This window comes from Bos taurus, chromosome 4, assembly GCF_002263795.3.
Source record: "Bos taurus isolate L1 Dominette 01449 registration number 42190680 breed Hereford chromosome 4, ARS-UCD2.0, whole genome shotgun sequence".
Classification (NCBI taxonomy): Eukaryota; Metazoa; Chordata; class Mammalia; order Artiodactyla; family Bovidae; genus Bos; species Bos taurus.
The window spans coordinates 52,322,044-52,340,391 of record NC_037331.1 but is presented as its reverse complement, the minus strand read 5'-3'; the positions used below and the strand labels follow the sequence as shown (position 1 = coordinate 52,340,391).

At 37.2% G+C, this 18,348-nt stretch overlaps 1 protein-coding gene across 4 annotated transcripts in view; it reads right to left on the bottom strand.

The window, feature by feature from the left end:
- TFEC (transcription factor EC) overlaps window positions 1-18,348 on the bottom strand; it is a 217,473-nt gene that overhangs the window by 159,231 nt on the left and 39,894 nt on the right. For all 4 annotated transcript variants that reach the window (XM_059885686.1, XM_059885687.1, XM_059885691.1 and 1 more), the window contains 1 exon segment: window positions 13,185-13,232. The gene's annotated coding sequence lies outside the window, so the exon portion shown is untranslated.

Here is an 18,348-nt window from a genome sequence, read left to right as displayed (position 1 = left end):
ATACCAACAACCAGACTTTTGAGTGAGGCTGTCTTAGACATCAATCCCCAGGATAGTCACCAGATACTATGCAAAATTAGCAGCAAAGGAATCACTAAAATGAACTGCCCATATTGTTGACCCAGAGAATCATAAAGAAGTAAAATAGTTGGTTTGGCCACTAATTTTCACAGCAGTAGGTATTGCAACACACAAAATTGATATAGCTTATTATTACTAAATAATTAAATCTTATTTAAATTTATGTAAATGAGTTGATTTAATTATGTACTTGAGTACTTTTGACTTTAATTTTGAAAGCACTTCATAGTTATACAGTCTAACCTTTTTAAATTTGAAGTTGTTCATAGTGTTATGAGGATCACCAAAGAGAGTAACAATATCAATGTAGATGATTTGGGAAATTGAATTAAGTGTGAATTTATTCGGGACCCACCTTACATAACATATTTTTAATTTGCCACTACTGATTTTGGCTTCAAATTCTGCCTGCTTTCTGTATATCAAATGGCTAAAGATCAATAAATTGGCAGAGTTTACTCAGAACCAATTAATATAAGTTTTACCAACTATACCTTAATATGAACATTCAAGTCTCAAAGCACAGTGGACTTCGACTGTCTTTCTTATCATCTTCTGAAATAGTTTAAAGAACAAGAACTAACTGCCAAACATGGAGGTCAACACTAAAAAGATTAAAATGTTCATCTGTCATTGTAATTGTGCCAAATAATGTTATTAAGAGTAATTTGTGGAATTTATTATTCAAGCTATTATTTAGGTCAATCTAATAAGAACATTAATGTGAAAAAAATCTCCTTTTCACCATCTTTGCTACAATAAACATTAAAATATGCCAATCTTCATGCTTTAGGGCATAATTTGGTTACCAGCTGGGGTCAGGAAGAAATTTTCCCCATAGTATAGTATTGCCAATTATCATAGGTGTAGAGAGAACAAGAGAAAGAGTCAGGGGGTTACATGACCCTCTAAAGCATCTGGTATTGGATGCTTTCTGAGTGAGAATTCAGGACAAGATGAAACATTCAATTGTTCCTGTGTATGTCAATTCCGATATTCCTATGAGCTGCCAATATGACATTGCTGCCACAAGGGAGGGATTTCCTACAGAACAGATGTCACTTACAGTATTATGTGGGCTATCTATCTCAACAAATAATTGCTTGGCACTTCTGCCCTATGGCAAGGGTCTGAAAATATGTTAGGGTGGGAACACACCATACAAGCAGATGGGCAAATATAAAAGGAAGAAGAAGAGCATACTGAGTCTGAAAGGCATGTGTAAAAGCCAGATGGGGGTACTGAAGCAGATGTCTTTCCTTATCTGCAGCAACTAAAGCCCAAGATCCAAATTTTCCAGCTATTAGTTATTTAGAAGTTCTATTCTAAAATTTCTTTAGATGAAAATGTATTACATAAGACTTCAGTTTATTGAAATCAAGAAACTTTGCCTTTTTTATATAAACTGAAATTTCCATTTGAAATGAATGCATTTTGCTGTAGGCCTGAAACTGATGTGCCAACACCAGTGCCCCCTCCTTTCCGCCCTCCTCCCAAAAAAAAAGAGGAAAAAACTACGCTGGGATAAGAGGAGGGACACAAAGACTAACAATGAATGACAAAGTACAATTGAGATGAGACTTGCCTGAGACAGACAGCAAGAGAGGGAAAAAGTTCTTTTAAAATATCAGTAAGAGAATCAAAGAAATCAAGATCCTTTTTCTGATAAAAGGGGAAAAGTTAATAACAGTGAAGAAAGAAGGCAATTGCAGTATGCTCCAACTGTAATGGAAGAAAAGAAGATGAAGGTAGAATCAGAAAGTAACCATTTTAAATAAATTTAACATATATGTAGCTTTCACATTTCAAGGATTAAAGTTTTAAAATTATTCAAACTATTTGCCTCAATAGCAGACCTAATTGACTGTCTAAATAATTGGTTGGAGAAAGAGGAGAAATGTTTTTGTTCACAAGAACCAGAAAAGGAATTTTTACTTTTAAAATAGCATTGACTGCAGAAAAAAGGGGCTTCCCTGATGGCTCAGAGATAAAGAATCTGCCTGATATACAGGAGACCCTAGTTTGAACTTGGGGCTGGAGTGGGGAACCATAATAAATATAGTATAAATTATTAACAGGAATCAAGTGAAATCTCAGAATTACAAAATGCTTCAGGATGTTACAGATATATTTCTATGAGTATAATTAGACACAAGTAATAAGTACTTAGAAAATTTTGGGACAAAAGTAATTGGCCATTCAATATTGTCTGAAAACTCTGAGTCAACATTTGTTTGTGTGTTAGAGCAGATCCAAAGATGATTCTTAAAGAAAATTCTAAGGTTTGCTTGCTGGTATCCCTTTGTATGTAATTTAACCTTTAGAAATATAATTTTATCATAAGATATTAATCCTACCATGTTCATCTGTTTTCAAAGTTTAATCATCCATCCACAATTGTCTATATGGAAAAACAGGATACAAAGTCCTTATTTGAGACTATAATCTCAAAATTTTATTTTAGCTATAGTCCAGTTGACAATAATGTAGGGGAATGTAGGGGAAATTGCCTAAGGATCAATCATACACTCTTCTGAGGACTCAAAGCCAGAAAGGTAAGAGGAATAAAGATAGGCCATCATCTCCAGGCCACTTAAAGAGTTTAGAGTTTAACTTAAAAAGAATGAGAAGTCACTGAAAAGCTTTCATTGGGCGTGTGCTTGGGAGAAGGGTATCACAGTCACCCTTACAACATGATAAATCCCTGGGAATACATGCTAGGGAAAGACTGGGGAGTGACATGACAGGAAGCAAGGACACAAATGTGGAGCACAGGAGTAACATAGATGAGAAATGATGATGACCTTACTAGGACTGTGGCTACAGCAACAGAGGAGTGGAGCGGTTTGAAAACTATTTATGAGGGAGACTCAACAGTATAAGGAAGACTCAGGCAGTAATTTGCAATAACAGAGATGAAAGAGGGAGAGGATGTAAGGATGATCTCTGTTTAAGGCTTGAGCAAGGGCATGGAAAAGTATTCCAGTTATGAAATACAAAATTCTGAAGATGGAGCAGGGTCTTTGTTTTGGTTTTTTGTGAACGCATTGGGATAGACTATTAATCCAGTTGGATTAAATTTGAAGAGGTATCTAGATAAAAGCAGTTGGATATTTGGATGGGTAGCTCAGAGGAGGGCTGTAAATTGAAGACAAATATTTTTAGGTAAGCAGCATTTACTTTATTGAAACCACGGTAACAGTTACATTTGCCTCAGGACAATGTGAAAAGACAGAAGCAATGAATCTCAAAAACATTTTCAAGGGAAACAATTTATTAAACAAATATTTTGTAAGCACCTACTCTGTTCTAATCCCCATCTATAACACAAATAAGGTCCATTCACTCATGTAACATACATTTTCAGGGATTGAGCCAGTTAAACTGTAAATAAATAAGAGCAAAAATCTCCAACATGATAGATACTCTGAGGATTTGTATAGAAAATACAATAGCACATGGTGATAACAAGTGCCCGAAAGATAGTGGAACACTTTAAAGGAGAGGTGAGAAAATGCAGCACACAAAGGAAAGCAGGAGAGAAGGGCTGGGACTCCAGGGAAATGCAGCAGGAATAGGAATAGCTTCTTTATGGACAGAGAGAAGCTGCTGCAATTCACAAGCCAAACAAGATGCAGAAAACAGATAGGTTTCTCTCCAATAAAACCACCAGAAAGTAAAAACGTTTCTCTGCCCATACTGCTGCTTACACAGCGTGCAGTCAAGCTGGACATGTCTCAATAAAGTTGTAGAAAAAAAGTGCCTTGAATCTAAACTCTAGAAAGTTAAAAGGAAGCTAAAGAGGAATTGGGAACTGTTGAATCTAGTGAGCTAAAACAATTAACAAAACACCAAGGTGAGACCTTTCCTTAATATAGTTATATATTAATATTAAAAGTGTAATTTGGAATGGAAATGCACACTATTCCTGCTTTTCTCAATTATTCATGTTTGATATTTCGCTCACAGGATTAGTTACCACATCTAGACACCATGATTTATCTATTGGAAGCTACTGAAATAATTAGCCTCTGTATATCTGGACTTACATATTTAAGAAGTAATTTTTAATGATGATAGCTGTGTTGCCATTAGAATTAGCAAAACAAATTTATAGGTTGAACACATATTATTTTAAAACTCTAACAAAAGTTTTTGGTTAATCCCCATGATGCAATCTCAAGTAGCTATGAGAAATTTGAAGATTCCTTGGAATTTGAAATCATAATAATTTATTAAAAGCTTCAAAAGGAGACATACAAGGAAAAGTTGAAAATGGACAACAGTATTCACCTTTATAGAGGAAGACTGTAAAGTTAAAGGTGACCTATCTCCTATGTTTCAAGATAAATAAAAAGAAATTAGGCTAAACTTACAGGCCAATCAAAGTGAATAAAAACATTAATATTATAATTTCTGTAGATGCCACAATATATTACCCAAAATTCTCTCTACTTCATTACCTAAATCAAGAGAGGCCCTGAAAAGGAGGATTAATAAGGATCATAGTGCCAGACTATCTTATACCTGAGGTCTCCAAGAGAACAGATATCTCCCATTCTTGTGCCCTTTGACTTCAGTGAGCCATTCTACTCCGTTGGTAAGCTTTCGAGCTATGAAGATATTTCACAGGGTATTAGATGCTACTAGTCTCAGGTGTATACTAAGTGTTATTCAGAAAATACCATGGGGATTGGGTGTCTTCTTGAGACTTATGAAGTTGATCATAACTTGGATGAACTTAGTGAAGCCACAGCTACCATTTCAGTTCATCCATTACTCTTAATCAGATAGTAGTAGCTCCTATTGCTCAGATCCAACCATTCATTCCTCACATTTAAACAAAAGGGAACTTTGTGGAAAACATCTCCCCACTCTGGTCAAAAACATATTTTTATAAACAGTGCATCAGATTCAGTTTAGTCGATCAGTTGTGTCTGACTCTTTGCGAGCCCATGGACTGCAGCACTCCAGGCTTCTGTGTCTATCACCAACTCCCAGAGCCTGCTCAAACTCACTGTCCAAGTAAACAGTTTATAGTTCTTCCTTTATGTTTGCAGCTCTTCAGCTTCTGTAATTTCTATCCCTTTCATCAACACTAGAGGCGGAGGGGCCTTTAGAGTATGTTAGGTATAATACACAGGCCACTTGATATCATTTCTTTTTTAAGTCTGAGTTTTATTAGGAAAAAAGAGAAGGGTTTTAAGAAGTTTCTGAAATAGATAACTTCATTAATTCTTCAGCATAAATGTAAATGAAATCTATGTCTGGAGGAAATGGCTAAATCCTATTGATTATTTAACAAATTTAGAACATCCAAAGTAAAACTGGAGAAAATGATCTAAGCATGAAAGATTTAGCAACTGATTCTGTGATTGGATTTTTGGTTTTTTAGCCTTTTCTTTTTTTCTTTAAGTTTTACCTCTGCATCAGAGTTAATATAGAGCTTCCCAAGTGGCACTAGTGGTAAAGAATCTTCCTGTCAATTCAGGAGATATAAAAGATGTGTGTTCAATCCCTGGGTCAGGAAGACCCCTGGAGGAGGGCATGGCAACCCATTCCAATATTCTTGCCTGGGAAATCTCATGGACAGAAGAGCCTGGCAGGCTACAGTCTATGGGGTCTCAGAGTTGGACACGACTGAATACAGCACAGCGCAGCCAACAGAATTAATATCCTTGATACACACCTCTTGTGGATTTTTCATTGTTTGTATCCCAGCTTCTTTCCCTGCAGCCCTCCTGCCCTATGACTCCAGAGAAAAGTAAAGACAAATGCCAACACCAGAAAAATGAAGACATAGGAAGTTCTTGGCAGATCAAGCTAGAAGTAATATGTTTTCACCAAAAGAAAAAAATATATATAGTAAGAGGACAAAAGGAGACAAGATGACAGATATGAGGGTAATAATTCCCTATTCTGGGACAAAACCATTTTTGTGCATGCAGTGAAACGTTAGAGAGAAGAGACATAAACAAGAGGGATTTAGCTCCATTTTCCATTTATGATAGTGTTAAGTCACCACAGCCGATCAGAAATGATGACTTGACAAATATTCCAGCAGATCCCTAGGCTCTGTAACTGATGTCCAAGGTCCACTGGCATTGACCATTGATGCTACCTCTGATGGAGGCAGATCATGAATCTAATTAGCTCCAACTTGGTGAAAGTGAAAGTGAAGTCGCTCAGTCGTGTCCGACTCTTTGCAACCCCATGGACTGTAGCCTATCAGGCTCCTCCGTCCATGGGATTTTCCAGGCAAGAGTGCTGGAGTGGATTGCTATTTCCTTCTCCAGGGGACCTTCCCGACCCAGGAATCGAACCCAGGTCTCCCACATTGCAGGCAGACGCTTTACCGTCTGAGCCACCAGGGAAGCCCCCAGTCAACTTGGTAGTGGGAGCTAACAGGAAGCCTACTAGCCATGCCAAGCAAAGACCATCAGGGAGGAAGTTACCCAGGTCAAAGAGTTAAATTTTTTCCCAGTAATTAGCCATTTCATCCTCTCCATCTATTAACATTCACAACTACCCAGTAAAATACAATATTGGGAGTAAGAAATTCAAGGAAAATGTTAAATCATTATAGAAAACAAAAGGGTATGGTTTTCTCGTAGTTTTTATTCTCTCTACAAGTTATCAACAAAGTAAAATTAGACAATCTAAGAGGACAGATGCTGAGAAAGATTGAAGGCAAAAGGTGAAGAGGGCAACAGAGGATGAGACAGTTTGATAGCATCACTGACTCATTGGACATAAATTAGAGCAAACTCCGGTAGACAGTATAGGATAGGGAAGCCTGGCATGCTGTAGTCCATGGAGGTTGAAGAGTTGGACATGATTTAGCAACTGAAAAACAACGACAAAGAGGATAGAGCTTTTCACTTAGACTCTCTACACTCACATTCAGCACAGGATTGGCTCATGACAGTGCTTAGAAAGAAATAATTGTTCTACTTTAAACAGGACTCTGTTTCACGTAATTTAAAAGAGCTAAATTTCATTCTTTAAAATAAATTATAAATATTTCTTGAAACTTATATTAAATATATTAAGAAGCTTCACAGTATTTAAAATGCATTTAGCATAGTATGAGTCACTAAAGTTTAGCCTCTTTTAGAGTAGTGTGCTTCAACATTTAAAAAGTCAAAAGTGTGCTCTGATGACGTCAAACAGAGCTTCAAAGTGGGAAGGACTTCATAGTCAGACAAAGATCTGATCCTCAGCTATTTAAACCCAGAAATTAAATTTTTATCACATCACGGAGCACTGATCAGTTTCTGAGACACTAGCACATGCTAACAAAAGCCGGAGGTGACAAAATGGGCTCATTGTATAAGGTGTGCCTGTCCCTATATTATTTATACAAAATCTAAAAACTATCCATTACATTTTTATCTTTAGCTCTTTTTATTTTAGAAGTTGGTCCTATTTTAAGTCAGAAACAGAATTTTCTACCTTAGATAAATAACAAATGTTTAAGAAATATAAAATATATCTGGCTCAAACCAGCCTCATATATTCAAAACAAATTTGACAGACCTCAGCTTAATAGACAAATTAGACAAAGCCCCCTACGCTGAAGATGTGATTTAACAAATATAATCAGTTATTGATGCTTTTGAACTGTGGTGTTGGAGAAGACTCTTGAGAGTCCCTTGGACTGCAAGGAGATCCAACCAGTCCGTTCTAAAGGAGATCAGCCCTGGGTGTTCTTTGGAAGGAATGATGCTAAAGCTGAAACTCCAGTACTTTGGCCACCTCATGCAAAGAGTTGACTCATTGGAAAAGACTCTGATGCTGGGAGGGATTGGGGACAGGAGGAGAAGGGGACGACAGAGGATGAGATGGCTGGATGGCATCACCGACTCGATGGACGTTAGTCTGAGTGAACTCCAGGAGATGGTGATGGACAGGGAGGCCTGGTGGGCTGTGATTCATGGGGTCGCAAAGAGTCAGACATGACTGAGCGACTGAACTGAACTGAACAGAACTGAATGTTTTTACGGGTAGAAAATTAACTTTGGTAACAAGAATGAGTATCATAATGGCCTGTGTTAATAGCCACAAACTGGAATGACTGCCTGACTCGTAGTAATTTCTGGAGCCATGTTTGCAAAGTGCTGTCTTCCTTATTCTAATAACATATTTTTCCTTCCATCTCTCCCTATAGCCACAAAAGTGAATACCTGACTAATGAAAACTGATCATATCATCACCATCACCTTAATAACCAGGTCAAGTGCTGGAAATGAGATCCCAGCAAATTTTTATCTGAAATTTTTCACACTGGAGCTGAGTAATTCATATAAGCCTCTCTTTTCCTATGTGACAAGTTGTGAGGATGTGGGCCTAAACAGAATGAAACCCACACAGTGTGCTGCAAGGAGGAGTTGGCAACATGCAGAGAAAAATACAGATGAGAAATCAGCACTCCTTACCAGTATTTGAAGTTTCTTAAGAGAACTTCATGGACAGAGGAGCCTGGAGAGCTACAGTCCATGGGGTCGCAAAGGGTCGGACATGACTGAGCAACAAATACTTTCACTTTTTCTTTCAATAATATTCTGTTACAGTCACCTCTGATATCAGCTATCCTTCCTAGGGGTCAACATTATTCTCTTTGTGACTTAATCTACTTCCAACTGGGTTGTTCCTACTGGACATCACCTGAGTCCTCACTAATAAAGCTAGTGCAGCTGCTAAGTCACTCAGTCGTGTCCAACTCTGTGCGACCCCATAGACGGCAGCCCACCAGGCTCCCCCATCCCTGGGATTCTCCAGGCAAGAACACTGGAGTGGGTTGCCATTTCCTTCTCCAATGCATGAAAGTGAAAAGTGAAAGTGAAGTCACTCAGTCGTGTCCGACCCTCAGTGACCCCATGGACTGCAGCCTACCTGTGTGTGTGGATGTGCCTGCATGGAGTACATCTCTTTATCCTGTGGCTTATCCTTATCCTGTGGCTGCTGTGACAAATTACCACAGACAAGCCGGCCTAGAATGACAGAAATGTACTCTCCCACAGTTCTGGAGGCCTGACATCTAAACTCAAGATGGGAGCTCCTCTGTCCACGGGATTTTCCAGGCAAGAGTACTGGAGTGGGGTGCCATTGCCTTCTCCAAATAAAGCTAGTGAGAAAGTGGTAAACCTCAACCAGATGGACAAATAATAACTGCCAACACTCTAATGGTCATAGAACAATAACATTTTTTCTAAATGTACAATCTTGAGCTAATTTCTTAAAATCTCGAGCCTCAGTTTATTACCTGAAAAATAAGGCTCATAGCTACTCGACTGGATTATTAAAAAATTAAGAATAATGTTGGAAAGTATTAGCAGGTGCTTCTTAAAAAGTGCTAAAATTTTAGATTTATGAAAGAGGATTTGAGGATAATGATGATGATTACCTGAAAAGATAAAGATTATAGGACTCAAAAAAAAAAAAGATTATAGAACTCAGAATCTTGTGCAATTTTTATATTAAAAGATGCCCAATTACACATATTTCAGAAAAGAAAGTTACACGGACTAAAAAGAAAAGCATAATATAGCCAGCAATAATTATAAGCAAAACATCTCCATTACATTAAGAAGCAATGATTTTTAAAAGCTTAATTTGAAACAAATAAGCATTTATGGTCAAACTTTCCCTAGAAGTTAATGAAATAGTCTTACTTTTAATACACTTAACATAAAAACAAGCAAATGTGATTGATATAGTTATTCCCTGAGAATGGAGCAATCCTTTTAGACCCAATACAAATGCCTCCACAATAATAAAGCCTTTCATGATGTCACCAAATCTTTGTACAATTATAAGACACCACACCTATGGTTCTTTAGCTTTTCATTGTATTTATTTATTTACCTTCTACATGTATAAAATCTACATAGCAGCAAGGTCTCTCTTTTTCATATTTGTACACTATAACTATAGCTCAAGAACTTGGTCAAAAGTAGCTGCTCAAATATTAAACTGAACTCTAGAAATTTACTGGGAGTCAGAAGAAATGGTTTTCTATTTTGCCTCTGTCATTGATTCAGTGGTTTCCTTTTTTAAAAGTCACTAGCCTTACAGTCATACACTCACTGCAATGGACTTCAAAGTTAGGTACTCTAACCTCTTACTTCAGTGCAAAAATTCCATCTAAAATGCATTTGCTAGGTTTGCACACTAAGATAGACCCTCTACAAAAAGTAATTTTCAAAATTCATAACCACTTTTTCACATAATTGTTATTTCAAATTGAACAATTCAACAAAGCAATACTCTAAAAGACCCAATATCATAGTCAGCAATAGAGACCCAGAATTTCAACTCAAAGATGGTATCCTTTCTTTACACTTTAGCACTTACTTGTGTTATAAAGTCTTCAAATGACTTGAGAAAGCTTATCACTTCTTAATAAACTTCCTATTTACACGGCACAGCTCACCAATTGGTTTACATTGTCAAATAAGATGATATCACAACTTCTTTGTATAGTATAAAATGCTCCAAAATATGAAGTAGTAACATTATCCAGAAAAACCTCTATTTCTGCTTTACTGACTATGCCAAAGCCTTTGACTGTGTCAATCACAACAAACTGGAAAATTCTTAGAAATATTAATACCAGACCACCTGACCTGCCTTCTGAGAAATCTGTATGCAGGCCAAGAAGCAACAGTTAGAACTGGACATGGAATAACAGACTGGTTCCAAATCGGGAAAGGAGTACGTCAAGGCTGTATCTTGTCACTCTGCTTATTTAACTTATATGCAGAGTACATCATGAGAAATGCTGGACTGGATGAAGCACAAGCTGGAATTAAGACTGCCAAGAGAAATAACAATAACCTCAGATATGCAGATGACACCACACTTATGGAAGAAAGCAAAGAAGAACTAAAGAGCCTCTTGATGAAGGTGAAAGAGGAGAGTGAAAAAGTTGGCTTAAAACTCAACATTCAGAAAACTAATATCATGGTATCTTGTCCCATCACTTCATGGCAAATAGATGGGAAAAGAGTGGAAACAGTGACAGGCTTTATTTTGGGGGTCTCCAAAATCACTGCAGATGGTGACTGCAGCATGAAATTAAAAGACACTTGCTTCTTGGAAGAAAAGCTATGACCAACCTAGACAGCATATTAAAAAGCAGAGACATCACTTTTCCAACAAAGGTCCATCTAGTCAAAGCTATGGTTTTCCAGTAGTCATGTATGTATGTAAGAGTTGGACTATAAAGAAAGCTGAACACCAAAGAATTGATGCTTTTGAACTGTGGTGTTGAAGAAGACTTGAGAGTGCCTTGGACAGAAAGGAGATCCAACCAGTCCATCCTAAAGGAAATCAGCCCTGAATATTCATTGGAAGGACTGATGCTGAAGCTGAAACTCCAATTCTTTGGCCATGTGATGCAAAGAACTGACTCATTCAAAAAGACCCTGATGCTGGGAAAAATTGAAGGTGGGAGGAGAAGGGGACAAGAAGACAGAGATTGAGATGGTTGGATGGCATCACTGACTCAATAGACATGAGTTTGAGTAAACTCCGAGAGTTGGTAATGGACAGGGAGGCCTGGCTCCTGTAGTCCAGGGGGTTGCAAAGAAGTGGACACGACTGAGCAACTGAACTGAACTGAGCATTATCTTAATGATAATGTTGATTATAATGATGATGATAGGAAATAGAAAATTATGTACTTTTAATGTTTTTTGCCATACTATTTACATGCTGTTAAATGAACCATTACTGGGAATTGAGAGGAGGCTCTGGATTTTTATCCTTATTTTCTCTTCAATTTTTGAGTACAATTTAAATGTAAGAATTTAAAAGTAGGTGATTACCTACTACATTTACTTAGAAATCATGGCTATATATGTATTAAGATATATAGCTTGAAAAAGGATGGTAACTGACTTGAAGAAATTTCTGGTCTTATTGGGAAAAGTCTTGCAAGCATTGGTTTGTATGAAAATGGTATGTGGAATTTTGTGTTCGGCCCTAGCTTCCTGGCTGAACTGAAGTCTCCTCTCCTTTTCTCCTAACTGCTCTTACACTTAAAATTGGAGTCTGCTCAAAGTTTGTAACATATTTTTCTCTTCTTTTCACTATTAATGATTTGCAACCAAAAAGAAAAAAAAAGAATCTCTGCCAGAAACATGCACAAAAATATTTTCTTTTATCACCTGAGATTACATATCCTTAATCTAGTAAATGATAGGGGAAGCATCTGAAATAGAAAAACAAACACATTCTTTAATGGCTATGGTTCACCCACAAAGATGCAATTCTTAATGCTCAAGTTAAAAAAAAAAGAAGATGAGAAGAAACAGTTGGCATTCAGCTAACAATTGTGTTTGGAGATTTGCGCCTGACTTTGTTATTCTGAGCAAAGCCAGGTACCAGTCTCTTGGGATTATGTACAAAGGCAAGAAAAAAAGTGGACATGTACAAACCTCAAAGGTGACTGCTGGGTTAATAAAACAGTCTGTTTTCTGTTCACCCACTCTTGCTCTCAGTGTGCAAGTATATTAAAATATGTCAAAAGGAAAACCATTCGCTGTACAAAAATAATTCAACTACAAGTCACAATTTCCAGCTGCTGGAGTGCCTTAAGTGCATTTAAGTGCACTAACAAGTGACCCATACATCTCCCTGGATGAAAGTTGTATCCTCATTAAAGGAGAAACAAACACAAAACAGGAACAATTGTCACATAGAAAAACAGACCACAATAGATGCTATGTTTTCCGCTGGCCATTTCTGACTTGAGCTATCACAGACTGAAGAGCAACACTGTCCTAGAAGTCACTTCTTAAAAAGCCATGAAAATAAAACAAGGAAGCTGCTAGAGGAACCGAATGTGTAGCTAATACCTATTCATATCATTTCTGGGAAAAAACTATTATTTCTGTTCAATGTATTTCTGGGAAAAAACATCTTTTACTCTCTAGTCTCTTTAAAATCTCTCATCACATAAGACACTGTAATAATGAGAAGTGACTGGATTAAACAAATGCACCCGCAGTGAATTCAGAATTAATGCTCTAACATATCTTTAAATAACCCCTTTTAGATAAACTCTGGCTTAAGCATTTATAAGATATCATACCAACCTTTGCTTTTCTGATTTTTCTCTAGAGGACTATATCATTGATACGAATCTGCAAAAAAAAAAAAAAAGAGAGAGAAAGAGGTTAATGTTCAGCTCTAAAAATACTGTTTTTATTTGCTTACTATGTCCATATTACTGTAAGGCAAAAATAAAAATTAGATGCTCAGTGTGATAGCTCCAGTCCTCAGCATAGCACGATATATTTTTAAAAGCATATGCCTTTAAAAATTAGATAATAATCTGGAAAAATAAGGGAATAATATTGCAGAAAGTATAGCTAATTACAACATGGTATTATTTTTTTCAAAGCTAGGTATGGTCCTCTTCTTGTGTACAGGGACATCTTTCCTCAACTATTTTTGTAGCAATTACTGGGCATTATTATAATTGCCTATTTGCTCTATTGTGTCCCCCATACTAGGATGCAAGTTGCTCGAGAGCAAGATTTCTTGTTATTTTTTAATGTAGTTGGAACCCGCATCTGGATCATAATAGGAATTGAAAGAGACTTCATATTCCCCTTTGAACTACCAATCTTTTCCTGGAAGACAGAAGAATTATAAAGGGGAGGTGGATCTAGGAAGACATCAACAACTTCTGTGAAAAATTACAGCCCAATGGATATACACACAGAAACAATGGATATACACACAGAAGAGCAGAACGACTCAACTCTGAACAATGCTTTGAACTCAAATGTACAGAACCATGATTAAAATGAAATTGAAGACTAGTATAGGGGGAAAGATAATAAGGGATCAGCAAACCAATCTAAAAAATTAAATTCCTGTCCAGGCCCAGAATAACTGTGTAAGCTTAGAACAAGGAAATTCTATGAGGAACCAAAGTTAGTGATAAGAATAACTTATTAAAAATGGGAAATCATATATTTGGATACCAAGAACTAGTGATCTTGATTTTTAGCCCCCATGAAATTCAAAGCAGATTTATTAAACATATACTCTAGGAAGCCATGAAAAATAAAGCGGAAATCATTAGGAAGTAGTATTGCATGAAGTCAAAAGAACATTGCATGAAGACAGAAGTCTTGGATTCCTGTTATAAATGTGTACCCCAGTTACTTTAATGATTTCTCTTTCCCCCTATTTGTTGTGGGATGAACTGTGTTCCCCTTAAGAATCTGTTGAAGTCCTAAGCCCTGGTACCTGTAAATATGACCTTATTTGGAAACACATTCTTTTCAGATGTAATTAAGTTGCAAATTAAGACGAGGTCATACTGGAGGCTTCCTAGGTGGTGCTAGTGGTAAAGAGCCCACCTGCCAGTGCAGGAGACACAGGTTCAATCTCTGGGTCAGGAAGATCCCCTGGAAAAGGGAATGGCAACCCGCTCCAGTATTCTTGCCTGGAGAATTCCATGGACCATGGAAACCGGCACGGTCCAGTCCATAGTATCACAAAGAGCTGGACACGACTGAAGAGACTTAGCACAGCACAGCATATACTGGAGGCAAGTGGGCCCTTAGTCTGTGTCTAGTGCCCTGAAACGAAGAGGAGAAAAGACACAGAAAAGACAGACACAGATGGAAGAATACTTTCTGATGACAGAGGCAGACACTGAAATTGTGCCAGGAGAGGAGCATGAAAATCTCCCTCTCCATTCTCAAAAAGGAAATACTCCTGACAACACCTTGATTTTGGACATCTAGCCTCCAGAACTGTGAGAAAATACATTTCTATTGTTTTAAGTGACCAAGTTTTTGGTATTTTGTTATGACACATCTACAAAACTAACCCACTAGTATATAAAATGAGATTAGTGATATATCTTTCTGAGGTGATTGTCAGAACGACATCAGTTCAGTTCAGTTCAGTTCAGTAGCTCAGTCATGTCCGACTCTGCAACCTCATGAACTGCAGCTCGCCAGGCCTCCCTGTCCATCACCAACTCTCGGAGTTTACCCAAATCCATGTCCATTGAGTCGGTGATGCCATCCAACCATCTCATTCTCTGTCGTCCCCTTCTCCTCCTGCCCCCAATCCCTCCCAGAATCAGGGTCTTTTCCAATGAGTCAACTCTTCACATGAGGTGGCCAAAGTATTGGAGTTTCAGCTTCAACATCAGTTCTTCCAATGAACACCCAGGACTGATCTCCTTTAGAATAGACTGGTTCATTAGCAATTCTTAATTTCAGCAAAGCATTTCACAAAGTTTCTTGTAATGCACTCACTAATAAAATAAATCTATGTGAGCTCAATTATGAGTTAGGTTCAAAGTTGTTCAAACTGTCATTCCCAAGGCAGGTGATTAATAATTCAACATAAATGTTAAATTTTCCAAAAATCTACCTATCAATATGTTGAAAATAGCTCTCAGGCCTTGGATAGCTGTATTCTAGGGCCCTTGCAGACAAATGGACAGAAGTTGGGAAACTGATCTTGAGAAACACTTGTAATGGTGGACACAGGACCTTCATTCACCTGTTGCTTTTAACACATTTAAAAAGACTTAAAGAAATACACAGAATGAATGCCACTCAGATATAAGGAAAAAATAAGTTGGGAGAAAAAAAATTGAACACAAACTTAACATTTGAAAATAAAATTCTTATTATTATCTTAATAACTATTTATTATTATTTTATATTATAGTATAATTTAGTAATCACTATTGTAAACAATTAAAAATTTAAACCCCTAACAGTACACCTACTAGTACTTGATACATAATAGATAGTAATTATTATTATTATTAATAGTATAATAGCCTAAATAATGGGTCAAACTCACTTAGGTGGAAAATACATAGTATTTCATTTGGGTTCAAAATTATTAAAGTATGTAAAGTGGAAAATGTCTAAATTCACCATAAATGCATATATAGTATATCTGGAGATTGCAGTTGAGCAAAGTCTCAGTGTCCAGTTTTTGTAGCCTCTAAAACAAAAACAGAACAAACAACAAAAGCAAGAATTTGGTATGAATTAATAGGTGTAAGTAAGCCTGTGATAATCCAATGAAAGGGAGGCTAAGAGGTCTTTTTTCCCTAAAAGCAGCAATTCTCCTCTTTACATTTGACAATAGTCTACGTGACGGAAAAAGAAGAGAGACTTTCAAAGGAGATGGGGGTTTTCTGTACATTCCCATCCAAACTTCAGGAAGATAAAAAAGGTAGGCTCCCAAGCCATGCAAATCAATGTCACAGGAAGATTTGGGTGAAGGCTAGATTGCTTCACTTGAAGCAATGGAAGCAATTGAAGCTCATAATAGCAGCACCCAAGAAATACAGCAGTTTTAAGAAACATCAGAGTCTCCTTCAGCTAAGATAGAAGTATGCAAAACATGGCCACAGGCATATGACGGGTTAATAGAAAAACACCAGCTAGGAAGAGACTTTGGAGCACATCACTCTCCAATATCCAAAGGAAATCCCAAAAGTAAAGAGGAAGGCAGGACATTTGCCAGAGGATAAAGACAAAGGCAGGCAAAGAAAAGCTCACACTGTTACGAACTTTGGTGATGGCCAAGAAAATGGGACAAAGCAGGGCAGATCTAGTGCTGTTAGTGTGGCTTTTTGTCAATTAAACCTCTATTTCAAGGCTGTTAGGAATATCACATGCAATGGGGAACCTTCTGAATGTATGCTGAATGTATTCAACCTTCCTAGATGCTGACTGGGACACAATGCCTGTGATAATGATCACAAAAAGTGACTCAGGTTCTTTATACTTGAGTTCTTTTCAATAACAGGTTTCAAATGGTTTTAGTTATTCACTGAACTAGTTTCTATGGATGCTATAAAATAATTACCAAAACTTTGGTGGCTTAAAGAACATAATTTTAATTTATTTTTCTCTTATAGGACATCTGAAATTGGTTTCCCTGGGCTTAAGTCAACTGTTGGTCATCAGAGCCTCCTTTTAGAGTCACTAGAGAATCCATTTTCTTGCTTTTTCAGATTCTGAGGTTGCCCACATTCCTTGCCTTGTGGCCCCTTCCTCCATCTTCACATTGGGCACTCCAATCTCCTTCTGTGGTCATATGTCCTTCTCCCTGACTCCGACTTCTGCATCCCTCTTATAAGTACTATGGTGACTACATTGGGCTCATCCTGATAATCCAGAATGATATTCCCATCTCAAGATCCTTAATCACATCTGCAAGGTTCATGAAAGCATAAACTATTTAGTTTTGCTTGCTTCACAAACACTTCTAATGCTTTTTAATTGCCCAGATGCTTTCCTAAATGCTTTACAAATATTAACATGTTTAATCTTTATATTAGTCCCTAGGAGATGGGCTTCCCAGGTGGCTCACTTACAAGGAATCCACCTGCCAACATAGGAGACACAGATGTGGGTTCAATTCCTGGGTCAGGAAGATCCCCTGGAGAAGGGAATGGCAACACTCTCTAGTATTCTTGCCTGGAAATTCCCATGGAAAGAGGAACCATAGGGCTGCAGTCCATGGGGTCACAAAGAGACAGGCATGACTGAGCACACATGAGAGTTATTAGAGTCCTGGGAGGTAGGAATTATTATAATCCCTACTTCACTTATGAGCAAACTGAGTCACAGAAAGGATAAATTACTTGCAGACAGTTTTGTGGGTTTTTAGAGGCAGTATAAATCCAAATCATGCCTCTTAACGTGGTGGCCTTCATACAGTGTTTTCACTGCTAAAATTCTATTTTATATGATTGTTGAAAAGGGTTAAATAAAATAATGTATATAAAATAGTTATCAGTGTTGTTCATTCAAAATGTACTCATTACACTGTAAATGGTAAAATAAATAAATATATCAGAGGCATTGACCAAAATAAAGACTAACCCAAAATAAGAAAAGAAGAATAAGCATAGTTAAGGATTGGAAATGCTATCATCTGGAAAATGATAGTTTAGCTTGGAGAAGAATTATGGGGACATGATAGCTGTCTTGAAATATGTGACGAACTTTCATGTGAAATAGGAAGTAGATTTATTTTAATGTCTCTCCATAAAACCAAACTAAAACCTAAGGGTAGAAATTATATGGTGATAAAATCTGCCTCAAAAAAACAGAAAGATCTAATAATTAGAGTGATCTACCAATGGAAAAGGCTGCTTGAGAATTTTGTAAGCTTTTAGTCCATTGGAATGTTCAAGCACAGGCTAAGTGACTTTCTGTAGTATATAAAAGATGGAAAGGATTTCAACCATGAAAG